A 14,378-nucleotide genomic window follows, 5' to 3' on the forward strand; every position below is an offset into this window, starting at 1 on the left:
CTTCCTTCCTTCCTTCCTTCCTTCGTTCCTCCCTCCCTCCCTCCCTCTCTCCCTCCCTCCCTCCTCTTCTTCCTCCACACCCAGCACTGCTCAGGACATACTCCTGCCTCTGCACTCAGGGATCACAGCTGCTGGGGCATTCTGTGGGATGCTGGGACAAACCTGGGTCAGCCACTGCAAGGCAAGCGCCCTACCCACTGCACCATCTCTCTGGCCCCACACGGGGATGGCACGTGGCAGCTGGGAGAACCACTGACACCACACCGTGGTGTAGACAGTCCTGAGCAGAGGCCTCTGCCAGGGCACCCCGGAAGGGTGGCCTGCCTGGTTAATGGAGAAGGGGCGCCTGTCCGAGGTGCTGAAACTGAGTCCCCGTGAGCAGTTTGAGGTTCTTGGTTTTAGGGCCGCCCTGTCGGACACCACGGGAAGCCCCAAGGAACTAGGCCCTGGGTGGTGTCTGGACAACCCGGGCCACCGTCATTGGCAAAGGTGGGTGCATAGGAGGGGGGCTCAGAAAGGTGACAGGGCGGGAGGACTGGGACTCGGGCAAAGGATGGACTTAGGACCAAGGTGGGGCAAGGGGAGGGAGCAGCCCTGAGTCCCAGAGACCCCGGGCGATCCAAGCAGAGGAGAAGCCGACAGAGCGTCCATCTGCAAGGACGGAGACACGGACCGGGGGGGGGGGGACCATTCAGAGAAGGGGGAATTTCACAGGGAGAGGCGCCCGATGGCCAGCGGCTGAGTGGGCAGACGTGGGAAGGGACACGGTCACCTTCACCCTGTGTACGATCAGCACAGTGCAACCCTGAGGGACAGGGTCACCAAAGAGAGCAGGAAGGGGCAGGAACTGGCCACAGGGGGCTCGGTCGGGATCACAGAGGGAAGGGGACAGTCTCGGGAGGAGCAGGGCCCAGGGATCGTGTCTCTGTTTGGGGGATACAGAGCTGAGGCATCAGAAGAGATGAGCAGGGGTGAGTTGGGGGGGCGGGGGGTGCAGGGCGGGGTTGCTAAGAAACGCTGCACTTCAAACCCGTTATTGGAACCGGGCACATCGCCGGAAGTGATGGAAGGCGAGGATTCTACCGCAGGGATTCTACCTGCTGGGGTCAGCAGGTGGGCATGGAAGCACCCCACCTCCCCAGTCAACCCCCGCCCTCGTCACACTCTACAGTCACTTGGGCTCCTTCACGTTCCACCACCCCAACCATGAGGCAGCCTGAGTCACAGCAGTGTGGAGCTGCTGGGGGAAACAACGTTATAAAAGTCACTTATAAATGGAGGGACATGGAGAGTGTCATGCCGAGTGAAATGGGTCAGAAGGAGAGGGAAAGATACAGAATGATTGCACTCATTGTGGGATATAAAAATAATAGTAATATGAGACCAATGGACTGGAGCCATAGCACAGAGGGTAGGGCACTTGCCTTGCACGCGGCCAAACTGTGTTTGATTCCTCCATCCCTCTTTGAGAGCCCAGCAAGCTACCGAGAGTATCCCGCCCGCACGGCAGAGCCTGGCAAGCTACCCGTGGCATATTCCATATGCCAAAAACAGTGACAAAAAGTCTCACAATGGAGATGTTACTGGTGCCTGCTCGAGCAAATCGATGAACAACAGGATGACAGTGCTCCAGTGCTTTGAGACCAATACCCAAGGACAATAGAGACAAGGGCCAGCAGTCTTGGCCCACTGTTGGAAGTCTTCCTCAAGGGCTGGGGGAGAAGGCAGTTGGGATAGAGAAGGGACCACTATGACAAGGACAGTTGGGATTGATCACTCTGGATAAGAACTGCACGCTGAAAACAGATAAAGGGACAAACGTGGTAACCTCTTGTGGATTGCAAACCATAATGCCCAAAGAGGGGAGAGAGAGAGAGATAGGAAGAAAGAGCCTGCCGTGGAGACAGGCTTGGGGGAAGGTGGCGGGAGAGAAACTGGGGACATTGGTGGTGGGAAATGTGCACTGGTGGAGGTATGGGTGCTGGAAACTGTATGACTAAAACCCAACAGCTTTATAACTGTGTATCTCGTGGTGATTCAATTTTTTTTTAAAAAAAAAGGCACTGATTTACAGTACTGGTAATGACAGGGTTCCATGCACACAGTGCTCCCACCCCACACTCACCATCCATAAGGATCTCTCCCCTCCCCCACCCCTGCCATGTAAGTTCAGTTCTGTGACCAGTTCTCAGGCTCGGTCACCTCTGTCTATCTTTATATCTCGCAATGAGGGAGGCGGTTCTGTCTGTCCCCTCCTTCCCACTGACTTCACCCAGCTCCAGGCTCTGCAGATCCATCTCCAGAGCAGCAAATTGCATGATTCCGTCCTTTTTATGGCTGAGTAGTATTCCACTGTGGAAACACACCAATTTGGTTTTTTGTTGTTTGGTTTTTAGGCTATACCCAGCGATGCTCAGGGCTTACTCCTGGTCTGCACTTGGGAATTACTCCTGGCAGTACTCAGTACCATATGGAATGCCGGGGATCGAAACCAGGTCAGTTGTGTGCCAGGCAGATGCCCTCCCTGCTGTCCTATCACTCTGGTCCCAGGCCAGTTTCTTTATGGGCCACCTCTGGCTGGGGGTCATCAGCTACTGGCCAGCCGTGCGAGGAAAGCTGGAGGGACAGTGTGGATTGGCGCCACATGGCACTGGAAAATGGGTCAGGATCTGGGGATGGAACCAAAACTGACTCTAAGACCCCTCGCCGCTGAGCCAGCATGAAGACCTCCAGGGGCAGCAGCCCCAGCACCCCCAGCCCCCTCAGCAGGCTGGCGGAGAGAGAGGCACCTTGTCCTACCTGGGCGTTATTAAGGCCACGCTGCTGAGTGACCAGAGCCCCGGACCCAAGGGCGCCCTTGGCAGCCCTACTTGGGGACACATGAGAATGTCTCCCCACACACGCAACCCCCACACGGCCCCCAGCCCTCCACGCCAGCCCACTGGGCAAGAGGAAAGAAAGGGCGCAGCGGCCCTGCCCGTGCAGAGCTCACAGTCTACGGGGTGTGCAAGGGGCAGGGACAGCAGGGGGCCCAGGCGACCACACGGCCAGCACATGCCTCTCCCTCCACAGGGCTGGGCAGACCGTGGCGCCCGCTGGGGGCCTGGCTGCAATAATGAGCGAAAGGTGTTGCTGGCGACACAAGGATGCCCGGGGATGCCGGGAATCCCAGTCACATCAGCACCGGCGCTGCCAGCTGCCCAGGTCTGCGAGCCACTGGACACGGCCTCAGGAGGCCGGGCTGGGAGCAGCGCTGGTGAAAGAGGCAGTCGTGGCAGCTGCCATGGCACCTCCATGGGTTCCCGGGGCCGCTGGGGAGGCGTCTGAGGGTCTCTCGGAGCGACCCAGAGAGCCATGGGCATGAAGATATCCGCCCGTGAGCCCAGCCACTTCTCTGAGGTCGTAGCACATTCTCTGACTCCGGCGCCCAGGGAAGAAGCAGTTGGCTTCTCAGTGGAGCCAAGCACGAAGGACGGGAGGAAAACGGAAACAGGAGAGTTTCGGCCAATCTGGGACAAACTAGGAGGATCCAGGGGCTTGTCCGGCTGAGGGGGAAAAAAAGGGCATCGGAGATGATTAAGAGATCGACCCACGGCATCACTAAAATCAAAGGCTTCTCTTAGCCATCACTCCCGTTTCCACCCAAGATAATCACAGTGAAACAGATTCGTTTGCAAGTGGGTCCAGTTGCAATACATTTGGCCCTTGATTTGCAACGAGAACAGCAATGAGAACCACAGAGACTCTTCAATCTGCGCTGTGGGGACTTTTCCTGTGCAAGGGCACGCTGAGCTTTAATAGCTTCTAAGGCTAACTGTCAAAACACACCTATCATAGCTGTGAATTCAGGCTCATTCATCTCTTTTCAAACATCCCAAATATCTTAGGGCTTCTCAGGTTGCCAAGGGGGGCAGACGGCATTTATAACAGCGACCTAAGCTGCTGTCAAATACTAGCTCAGAGACCAGGAAGGGAGGGAGCAACGCTGGTATAAGATGGTATTATAAGGGAGGGGGGGAAATTTCAATACTTTTCTGAACTGTGAGCTTAAATCTTCTATAATAGGAGATTAGTGTAGAGGAATAACTCAAAGCTGAGTGGGGGAAAAAAAATGTCAGAAATGATTAAGAGGATGAAACAGATTGGCTCACGGCTTCACTATAAACCAAAGGTTTCTCTTTGCCACCACTCCCGTTTCCACCCAAGATAATCATGGGGAAACAGATTTGTTTCACAAGCATGTGGTCGTGAGTTCAAGTCCCGGTGCCGGCTCATGCACCAAGCACAATCTCAGCAGCTCTGCTGCCAGTGCTCCCGGGAGCCACAGGTGTGTGTGAGCACCACAAACAGGTGTGACCCCCGTGAGCACCACAGCTAAAGAGACATGAGAGAAACGTGACCAGAAAGAGTGGACTCAGGGGGGAGCACTGTGTGAGCCCTGCAGTGACAGGTGGGGAGCAGGCGGCTCAGCTGGATCCCGCGGCCTCACCCCAAGGGGCTCACCCCGGAGAGCAGGTGTGCGACGTCCACAGTGGGATGCATGCAAAAGAAGAAGGGGACCCTGACCTCCACTCGGAGCCCGGGTCCCTGTCCTCGCACGAGAGAGAAGGCGTGCCCGGGAAAAGACACACAGCAAAGCAGAAACAAGTGGCTAGAGTGACGTGCCCGAGAGCGAGCAGGGCAGGGGGCAGAGTTACCTTCGGGAGGTTCTACTGGGCTCTGTTCCGGGGCCCCTGGGCCTGGCTCCCGTGTGTGTGAGTCACGATGGGACGGCCCAGGGGACAGGCTCTGGCTCTGCTGGTGTCTTCACTGCCTCGGTCCCCTCCTGTGAGTCAGCCCCAGGGGCCTCTGCCCCCACAACGGGTGACAGCCCATCTCTCCAACTGGCTTCCGACTGTGAGACGTCCCCCCAAGGCAGCCCCACCTCGCTGCCTGCCTCAGTCTCTAAGCCCTCTTGCTCAGGGATATATAAGGGGGGGGGGGTGAAATTCCAATACTTTTCTGAACTGTGAGCCTGAATCTTCTCTAATAGGAGACTAGTGTAAAGGAATAACTCAAAGCACCTGCCTCGCAAGTATGTGGTCGTGAGTCTAAGTCCTGGTGCTGGCTCATGCACTGAGCACAATCTCGGCAGCCAGTGGATATTGCAAGATGTCAGGGTGCTGTTTCACTGTCACTGTCATCTGTTGCTCATTGATTTGCTCGAGCGGGCACCAGTAACATCTCCACTGTGAGACTTGTTGCTATTGTTTTTGGTATATTGAATACGCCACGGGGAGCTTGCCAGGCTCTGCCATGCGGGCGAGATACTCTAGGTAGCTTGCTGGACTCTCTGAGAGGGATGGAGGAATCGAACCCTGTAGGAATCAATTCCTCCAGGATGCTGTTTGAACAAGAGAAAAGGGCCCGGCTATCCCTAAGTGGCAGAGCACCTGCCTTGCTAACTTAAGGCTCTGGGTTTGATGCCAGCCACTGAAGGAAAAAACAAACAAAAACCACAGAAACAACAGGTCCTAAATGGACATGAGCTGAGCCTGTCCCAGACTTAATGCAATGGAAGGGTTGGGATGGGGGGGGGGATACTGGGGACATTGGGGAATGTGCACTGGTGGAGGGATGGGTGTTCGATCATTGTATGACTGAAACTCAAACATGAAAGTTTGTAACTGTGTCTTACAGTGATTCAATTAAAAAAAAAAAAAAGACTTAATGCTGTGAAGCCAAACTAAATGGTTTCTGCATGGATAAAACTTTCCAGGGTTCTCAGCCTAGGAGACAAGTTAACAGAGTTCTGTTTGGGGGCCACACCTGGCTGTGCTCAGGGGTGACTCCTGGCGGTGCTCAGGGGACACAATGGGGTGCCGGGGATCGAGCCTGGGTTGGCTGTGTGCTAGGCAAGCGTCCTCCCCGCTGGGCTATGGCTCCAGCCCAGTTAGCAGAGTTCTGTTTCACAGTTTTCCTATCTCTCAGTACAAACTCACGTGACACCAAAATAGAGGAGTAATCGTCATTTTAGTCATTTTAATCAGGAAAGAAAAGGGCCCCGTGGCTCTGCCTTTTGGTGGGCTCGGGGCAATTTCAGCATCGCGGATGAACAGGAAAAGCATCTGGACGTTGGATTCAGAAGCCAGCACTGCCCTAAGCCTGAAGACAGCCTTGCCAACAAGAGAAGGAGCTGAGAGGGGGGTCTCGTTGAAGGTGGCCCTCAGCCGGGGCCAGGGGCAGAGACACCCTCCTCCCATCTCCCGGGGTCTGAGAGCCAAGGACCCCGATGCCAAATCCAGGAAACTCGACTCTCTGTGAGCGCAAGTGTATCAGTTCTGTCTTGCTGCTCCAACTCCCCCCAAATGGACTGACTTCAAAGCCAAGTCCATTACCCCTTATGGGGCTGGGGGCTGGTGGGTCTCAACCAGGAAGCTTGTCCTTGGGATGGCCGGGGCCCCAGTGGACACTGAACTGCTGTAGTTACAAGACCCAGTGAGATGGAGTACCGAGACGCACGCACGGGGTGGCCGGTGGTGGCTGACGGTCGACCAGAACTCCCGCACATTTCTTTCCTCGGACCCAGGCTGGCTGAATTCCCAGGGGGGATATATCCACACCAGCTTGCCCAGAGCGCCAGGTCTAGCTCCTGATGGCCCGTCGGGGCCTCTGGGCCTGAGCTCTGCTGTAGCTACTGGCTGAAGCACAGCTCAGACTCCGGACGTTAAAGGCGCATCTGCTTCTCAGTGAGAAAATAACCTGAGATGCTGGAGAAAGAGTTAGGGGGTGGTCAGCCCCCCAGACACAACCCGAAGCCCTTTCACCTGCATAATTCACCACCGATGCCACCGCCCCTCCACCCCCGCTAAGACAAGCCAAAGGTGTATCCTGTTGGTCCTCTGGTTAAGGCCCCATCTCTTAGATCGGATCCAATTGGATCCAGGTGTCACTGGCCCTTATTAGGCACAGAGTCAGGAGAAAGCCTTGAGCACTGCCAGGTGTGACCCCAAAACAAACAAGATGAGAAGAACCCACCCCGAAAAAACCCCACTGCACTCAAAGTGGCCCAATGCAGCTCATCGTGTATTTCTGCAGGGAATGTGCAGGCGGGCCAGGGCTGTGGGCCACAGTGGAATCTTTGCTTTGCATGCGTGCGACGTCTGGGCTTGATCTGTGGTGCAGCAAAAAATGGGGGGAAATAGTCACAGCTGCACCCACGCTTCACACTCGGGGCTTTCACGGCACAGCTGCAGAGCTGGGTGGGCACAGAGAGCACCCAGGTCTCCGGGAGAGCCTCACGGAAACGCATATGAATCTGGTGCCACACACATTCCCTGCAGTGACAAACGTAAAATCACTGGCCCTGTTGCCACTAGGAACCGGCACATGAAAGCCATCCTGTGAGCATCCACACTGCAGGGGGGACCAACACAGACGGCTGGGCTGGGGACAGGGCCAGAGCACAGGGATTCACCTCAGGGAGCAGCACTGTCCCCACCCCAAGGGGAGGCTGAGGGATGAGCCATCCTCCCCCCGGCGCTGGGAGTCCTCCCACCTCACCTGGCCAGTGGCAGCAGATAAGACACTGCATCCACCATTTCTGGCCTGGGCAGAAACGGTAGCTGCTTCTCAAAGCGTCAACCCTGTGAGCAGGAGTTCAAAGGAGAAGCTGTAGCAAAATGATGCTCAAGGTCATTAGGCAGAAAAAGCTGGGAAGGATATACTGGAATGGTCGGTAGCACACGGTCCCTGAGCCCAGAAGTGACCCCAGAGAGGGGAGGGAAGGAAGGGAAGGTCCAAAAATATATCAGAAGTGATAGTACAGAGGGTAGAGCGTTTGCCTTGCATGCGGCTGACCCGGGTTCGATCCCTGGCATCCCATATGGTCCCCCGAACACCATATGGTCCCCCGACAGTGCCAGCAGTGATTCCTGAGTGCAGAGCCAGGAGCCCTGAGCATCTCCAGGTATGTTTCTAAAACAAAATAAATGTCAGAAGAAGAAAAAGAGAAGCCCAGAGGTGGAGAGGAACAAGCACATCGGGTAGGGCAGCGGCCAACCCTGGGTTCTATCCCTGGCATTCAGTGTGGTGCCCTGAGCCCTACTAGGAGTCAGCCCTGAGCACTGCCAGGCATGACGCCCCAATAAAATAAAAGAAAGGAGCGGGGGTTGGGAACAGCTCAATAACGAGGCAAGATCATCTGCGTCTGTCTTGGATTTTGCAGACACTGGGATTCAGCCCCCCTTAGCCCTGAGAAGCCTGAGTTCAGAGGCCGCCAGGATCTGCCTGCAAGGCTGAGGGATTTCAGAGCATCTGCCTCGGCTCCGAGTCTCTGCCTGTAGCTGCAGGACCGGGCCCATAGCACCAAAGCCCAGACAGCACCTGCCAGAGGCTGCAGGTTTTGCATCCCCCCCCCCCCCCCCGCCCCGCCCAGATCCCGCCAAATAGCAGGTCTGCAAACAGAATCTCAGCCTGGGGAAGGCAGCGCTCAGCGCGGGGCAGCAGCGCCATCTGCTGGACCTCCTTGGTGTGGCGTGACGCAGTCCCAAATCCCCTCTGGAGAACATTTCTAAGAGGCTAACTCTATGCTCGACTTCCTGAAATTAAACGTGAGCTCCGAAAGGGTTTGACTCGCTTGGCGTTCAAAACAGGACCAAAAATCCATCTACACAATGGAATACTATGCAGATGCATCCCATATGGTCCCCCAAGCACCACCAGGAGTGATTCCTGAGTGCAGAGCCAGGAGTAAGCCTTGAGCATCACTGAATGTGGTCCAACTACTGCCCAAATGAGAGGCCTGAGCAATTGTTCAGAGGTTAAGGCACGCTGTAGTCCCTGAGCCCAGCAGGTGTGGCCCTAAGACAAACAGAAGGTGAAACTGACAAGACTGAGGCTGGTGGGCACGGGACACTGTCCCATTGACGTGGGGGACTGAGGGGACTCCCTGAGGGTGTCCTGGAGCAGAAGAAAGCCCCGCAGGAAGGAAAACTCTTAGCGCCGCAGGTTCAAGAGCCAGAGTGGGACAGAAAGAAGCCACTGGGCCTGGTGACAGGGTGGCCCCCAGCTCCAAAAATAGGAGGCCTGACCCACAAGAGCCGTTTCCCAAAAAAACGCTCTCTTGCGAAAGAAGACATCCCTGGAAGCTGACTCACCCGTTAGGAGAGGCTCAGCTGCTCTCAGCGTGTTCCGCCGGGGAAGCCGCCCTAGCCCCAGGTGCTGGGGCTGCCCCCACTCTGTCCACGGAGCAGCTAAGCCGGATGTGTCGCGCGCCTGGCCTGGGATGTTGGGTGTCGCTGTAAACGTGTCTTTAACAGGCTGAGACAGCTGAGGGGAAAGGCACTTGTCTTCCGTGTGGCTGATCCCGGTTCAATCCCAGACCCGCATAAGGTCCCCTAGGCACCGCCAAGCATCACTCTTGAGCACAGAACCAGGAATAACCTCTGAGCACTGCAGGGTGGGCTCAAAACCGTGGACAGCTTTGCAACTGTGTATCTCATGGAGATTCAATTTAAAAAAAACCAACCTTCTGCCCATACCCAAAGAAGCAGAGGGTAGATGGTCACACCCCCGAGACCACAGCTCAACACTGCTGGGAATAAAGGAAAAACTGGGGGTTCTTGTGTGTCTCAGAGAAAACCCCCTTGAAGGGGACAGGGCGTGGCTTAGAGGTAGAACTCCTGAATTGTACATGTGGATTCCATCTCAGTAACACACACACACACACATACACACACATACACACATATACACATACACATACACACATGTACACACACGTACACACATACGTATACACACAAACATACACATACGTACACGTGCATACACATATACACATACATATACACACAAACATACACACATGTACACACATACACGTACACACATACATATACATATACACACATACACAAACATTTACACACATGTACACATATAGACACATACACACATACAGACATGTATACACACGTACACATATACACATATACATATACACACATACACAAACATATACACACACGTACACATATAGACACATACACACACACATACACACACACGCGCTTCTCATGGACTAGGATTCCAGCCGGAACAGAGACCCTGGAGCTGGGAGTCTAGAAGCTGCGGCTGCCCCTGTGCCTGGCCCCAGCGGCATCAGCCCTGCGGAGAGCTGGCCTCAGTGTGGGAATCTGCCTTTGAAGGCATCCGGGGTGCCGGGTGAGTCACATGCAGAGTCTGAGGTGCTGAGAGAGTGGCTCGTGCCTCGCAGTGTCAGGCCCTGGGCTTGATCCCCGGCGTGGGAAAAATAATCGAGCGGCAGCACTGCTCCGGGCACCGGGAGGCCAAGCTCTGGCCGCGCTGGCGAGAATCCCGACAGTCCAAACGCAGACGGGGAGCCGGAGAGACAGGACAGCGGGAGGGCTTTGCCTTGCGCAGCCCACCGAGGTTTGACCCCAGGCTCCCCATAGGGTCCCCAAGGCCTCGCCGGGAGTGATCCCTGAGCTCAGAGCAAGGAGTCAGCCCTGAGCACGGCCAGGTGTGGGCCCAACACAAAACAAACAGAAACCAAAGCACTGCAGAGGGGCGGGAGCTGGGGTCGCGGGTCGCAGTGCCGGTCTAGCAGAGGAATGTGAGAGCAGAGTGCGATCCCAGGTGCCACGCCCACGCGCTGAGTTCAGAGCTGCCGGAGCCCCACAGGGAAGAGTGAGAGGAGTACGCGGCCAGGGGTGCGTGACCCTGGCCAGCCTGGTAACCAGAATGTGGAGTGCATAGGAGTGCAACGCACACGAGCACGTGTGCAAACAACAGAATCAGGAGCACGCGCTCCCGGCAAGCACCACAGCCGGCCTGTGAAGCCCCTGTCACTGCAACGCAACAAAGGGAGAACACCCAGGAAAATGTAAGTGTGGCATTTTAACACAAACTGCTTCAGAAACTCCGGGCCAAGCAACATTCCTAAGGGCCAAAGAGGTAGCTCAGTGGGCAGGTCGCCTGCCCGGCACACCGTCTAGCCTATATGGTTCAATCTCAGGCACCAAATTTAGTCCCCCAGCCCTGCCTGGAGTGATCCCTGTGTGCAGAGCCAGGAGGAAGCCCCGAGCACTGCCCAGGATAACCCCCAAACCAAAAATAAATACGTAAATAAAATATCATTCCTAGATGGGCATTTTATAAACATCTGAAAGCAAATTACTAGCATCAAGGTTGGACTGTGGGCCCAGGAGTCCCTCGCCTGGGTTAACATCCCCGTTTTTACATTTTCGTAGCTGTGTGTCCCTGGGTAAGACACTCAACTTTTCTTTTTTTTTAATTTTGTATTGAATCGCCGTGAGTCACAAAGTTGCTCATTCTAGGGCTTCAGCCATAGAATGTCCCAACACCCATCCCTTCCCCAGTGTGCATTTCCCACCACCAGTGTCCCCCGTTTCCCTCCTGCCCACTTTTATTTTTTTTTTTCTTTTTGGGTCACACCCGGCCATGCACAGAGGTTACTCCTGGCTCTGCACTCAGGAATCACCCCTGGCAGTGCTCAGGGGACCCTATGGGATGCTGGGAATCGAACCCGGGTCGGCCGCGTGCAAGGCAAACGCCCTCCCCGCTGTGCTATTGCTCCAGCCCCCCTACTTTTAATTTTTATTTATTTTTGTTTTTTTTTGGGGGGAGCCCTGCCCAGTGATGCTCAGGGGTTACTGTACTCAGGGCCGTATGGAATATCGGAGATTGAACCCAGGTTGGCCGCACACAAGGCAAGCGCTGAGCCCGCTGTCCTGTCGCTCCAGCCCAAGTTACTCAACTTCTCTGTGCCTCGATGATTTTACTGGTAAAATTTCAACACAATGCTAATTAAAATGGGACGATGAGTTGTGTCTCAGGGTAGGGCACTTGTTTTGCCTGTGTGAGGCCTGGAATGTGATCCTTGGCACTGAGGAAAAAGAGAGAAGACGAAAAGAGTGAAATGTTAAATGCTAAAGTGTAGTTGCATTTATACATTCCATGTGTCTGACGGTTTTTCTGCGTTCATGAATGTTCTGTTGCAACTGATCTTTTTGAAGTCTCCCGGCTGCAAGCCTGCGAGAGGGACGTCTTGCCTTCTATTTGAAACCGCGCCCACGGAGCGGAGACCATAGCTAGGGAGTTTCCTGGGGTTCTGAGTCCTTGGTGGGGTTCACCCCAAGTCTGTCTGAAACCAGTATTTCTAGGCACCAAGTATGCTGACTTCGGTAAGGACTTGGGTAAAGTCTTCAGATACACACAAGTGGTCAAACGCGGATGACGATGGCCTCTGAGTATCTGTATTGCAAATCACAACGCCCAAAATTAGAGAGAAAGAAGGAATGTACCTGCCGCAGAGGCAGGGGTGGGGAGGGGAGGGGAGGGGTGGGGTGGTGGGTGGGACACCGGGAACAATGGTGGTGGAAAATGCGCACCTGTGGAGGGCTGGGTGCTCAGGCATTATATGACTGAAACATAATCATGCGATTTTGTAACTATCTCACAGTGATCCAATAAAACTTATGTTAAAAAAAAGTGGGGGGTGGGGAATAGCTTGGAGTCCAGAGGAGGGCGGGTCCAGGATACGGGAAATGGGCCCCACAGCGCCCCCTGCTGAGTACAGGCAGTATGGACCAGAGGGCCAGGAGGCGGGGCCCAGGGCGGGCTGAGCCGGGAGGTGGGGGGGCAGGTCAGCAGGGAGAGGGCCTGCCTCTGTTTTAGCCCCCCTCTCCCGCCTCCCTTCCGTCTTCCCATCCTTCCTCTCTTTTTCATTGTGTCACCTTGAGACACACAGTTACAAAGTTGTTCCTGATTGAGTCATACAATGTTTCAACACCCTTCCCTTCACCAGTGTACATTTCCCTCCAGATGTCCTCAGTTTCCCTCCTGCCGCCCCAGCCTGCCTCTGCCTCTACTGTTCTCTTTCCCCTCTCCCTCCTCCTCCCCCTCCTCCTCCCCTTTTACTCTTTTAGGCACTGTAGGCTTGCAATACAGGAACTGTAAGGTTATGGTGTCCCTCCCTCCCTCTCCCTCCCTCCCTCCCTCCCTCCCTCCCTCTCTCTTTCCTTCTCTCTCCCTCTCTCCCTCTCTCCCTCTCTCTCTCTCTCTCTCTCTCTCTCTCTCTCTCTCTCTCTCTCTCCTCTCTCTCTCTCTCTCTCTCTCCTCCATTCCTCCCTCCCTCCCTTTTACTCCTAGGCACTGTGGCTTGCAATACAGGTACTGTAAGGTTATCCTGTCTATCCCTCTCCCTCCTTTAAGCCCTCAATTCTTGCTCAGTGTGATCATTTCCAACCACCGTTGTCTCAGTGGTCACTTCTCTGCCCTAACTGTCCCCCCACTACCACCACCACTTACCTGTGGCAGGCTTCCAACCGTGGGCCAGGGGCTGGCCCTTGTTTCTACTGTCCTTGGGTAATAGTCTCATGCTCATAATCATATGAACATATATGTATATATTAGCACTGTCACACTATCGTCCCATTGATCATCAATTTGCTTGAGCGGGCACCAGTAACGTCTCCATTGTGGGACCTGTTATTACAGGTTTCGGCATATCGAATACGCCACGGGGAGCTTGCCAGGCTCTGCTATGCGGGTGGGATACTCAGTAGCTTGCCGGGCTCTCCGAGAGGGACGGAGGAATCGAACCCAGGTCGGCTGCGTGCAAGGCAAATGCCCTACCTGCTGGGCTATCACTCCAATATATATATATGTGTATATGTGTGTGTATATATATATATATATACATTTGTGGGATATTATATACATATATAATATCCCACAAATGGGTGGGACATCGGGACATATATATTATATATATAATATATATATAATATCCCACAAATGTATCTCCCGTTTAGAGCTTTTCAGAGAAACGGTGGACTTGGGGCTGGGTATGTTGGGGCCAATCTTGGTCTGATTTTCACGCCGTGTTTCAACGCGGGGCCCCTCACCAGGGGCCCCTCACCAGTGCACACTTCCCGCCCGCGGGTTCAGCTACTGGCCTCTTCCGAGGCACACGCAAGGGGAAGGCGAGAGGAGGAGGAGCGGCTCTCCTGGAGACAGGCCCCCTGCGGGGTCTCCCCACACACTGACCCCCCTGGGGGCTGGGGGGCTGCTCCCGGCCCCTACCGCAGCCCAGTGGGGTGTGAGCCTTTCTCTAAGAATCAGGGGCCCGCAGGTCAGTCCCACAGCACCTCCCCATCTCTGCTGAGGGTAGTCGCGGGCCTTGCAGTGCCGAGCCAAGATGCAAACGGCCCGTGTCAGTTACGCTGAGCCCTGCCCCTGGGTTCATCCTCATGCATTCTCGTTTCCAGGGCAGAGCAGCTGCGGGGCGTGGGGTGCAGAAGACGGGGTGCTGGTGTACGTCTGGGTGGGGCGGATCTGGGCTGGCACGA

This window comes from Sorex araneus, chromosome 3, assembly GCF_027595985.1.
Source record: "Sorex araneus isolate mSorAra2 chromosome 3, mSorAra2.pri, whole genome shotgun sequence".
Taxonomy (NCBI): domain Eukaryota; kingdom Metazoa; phylum Chordata; class Mammalia; order Eulipotyphla; family Soricidae; genus Sorex; species Sorex araneus.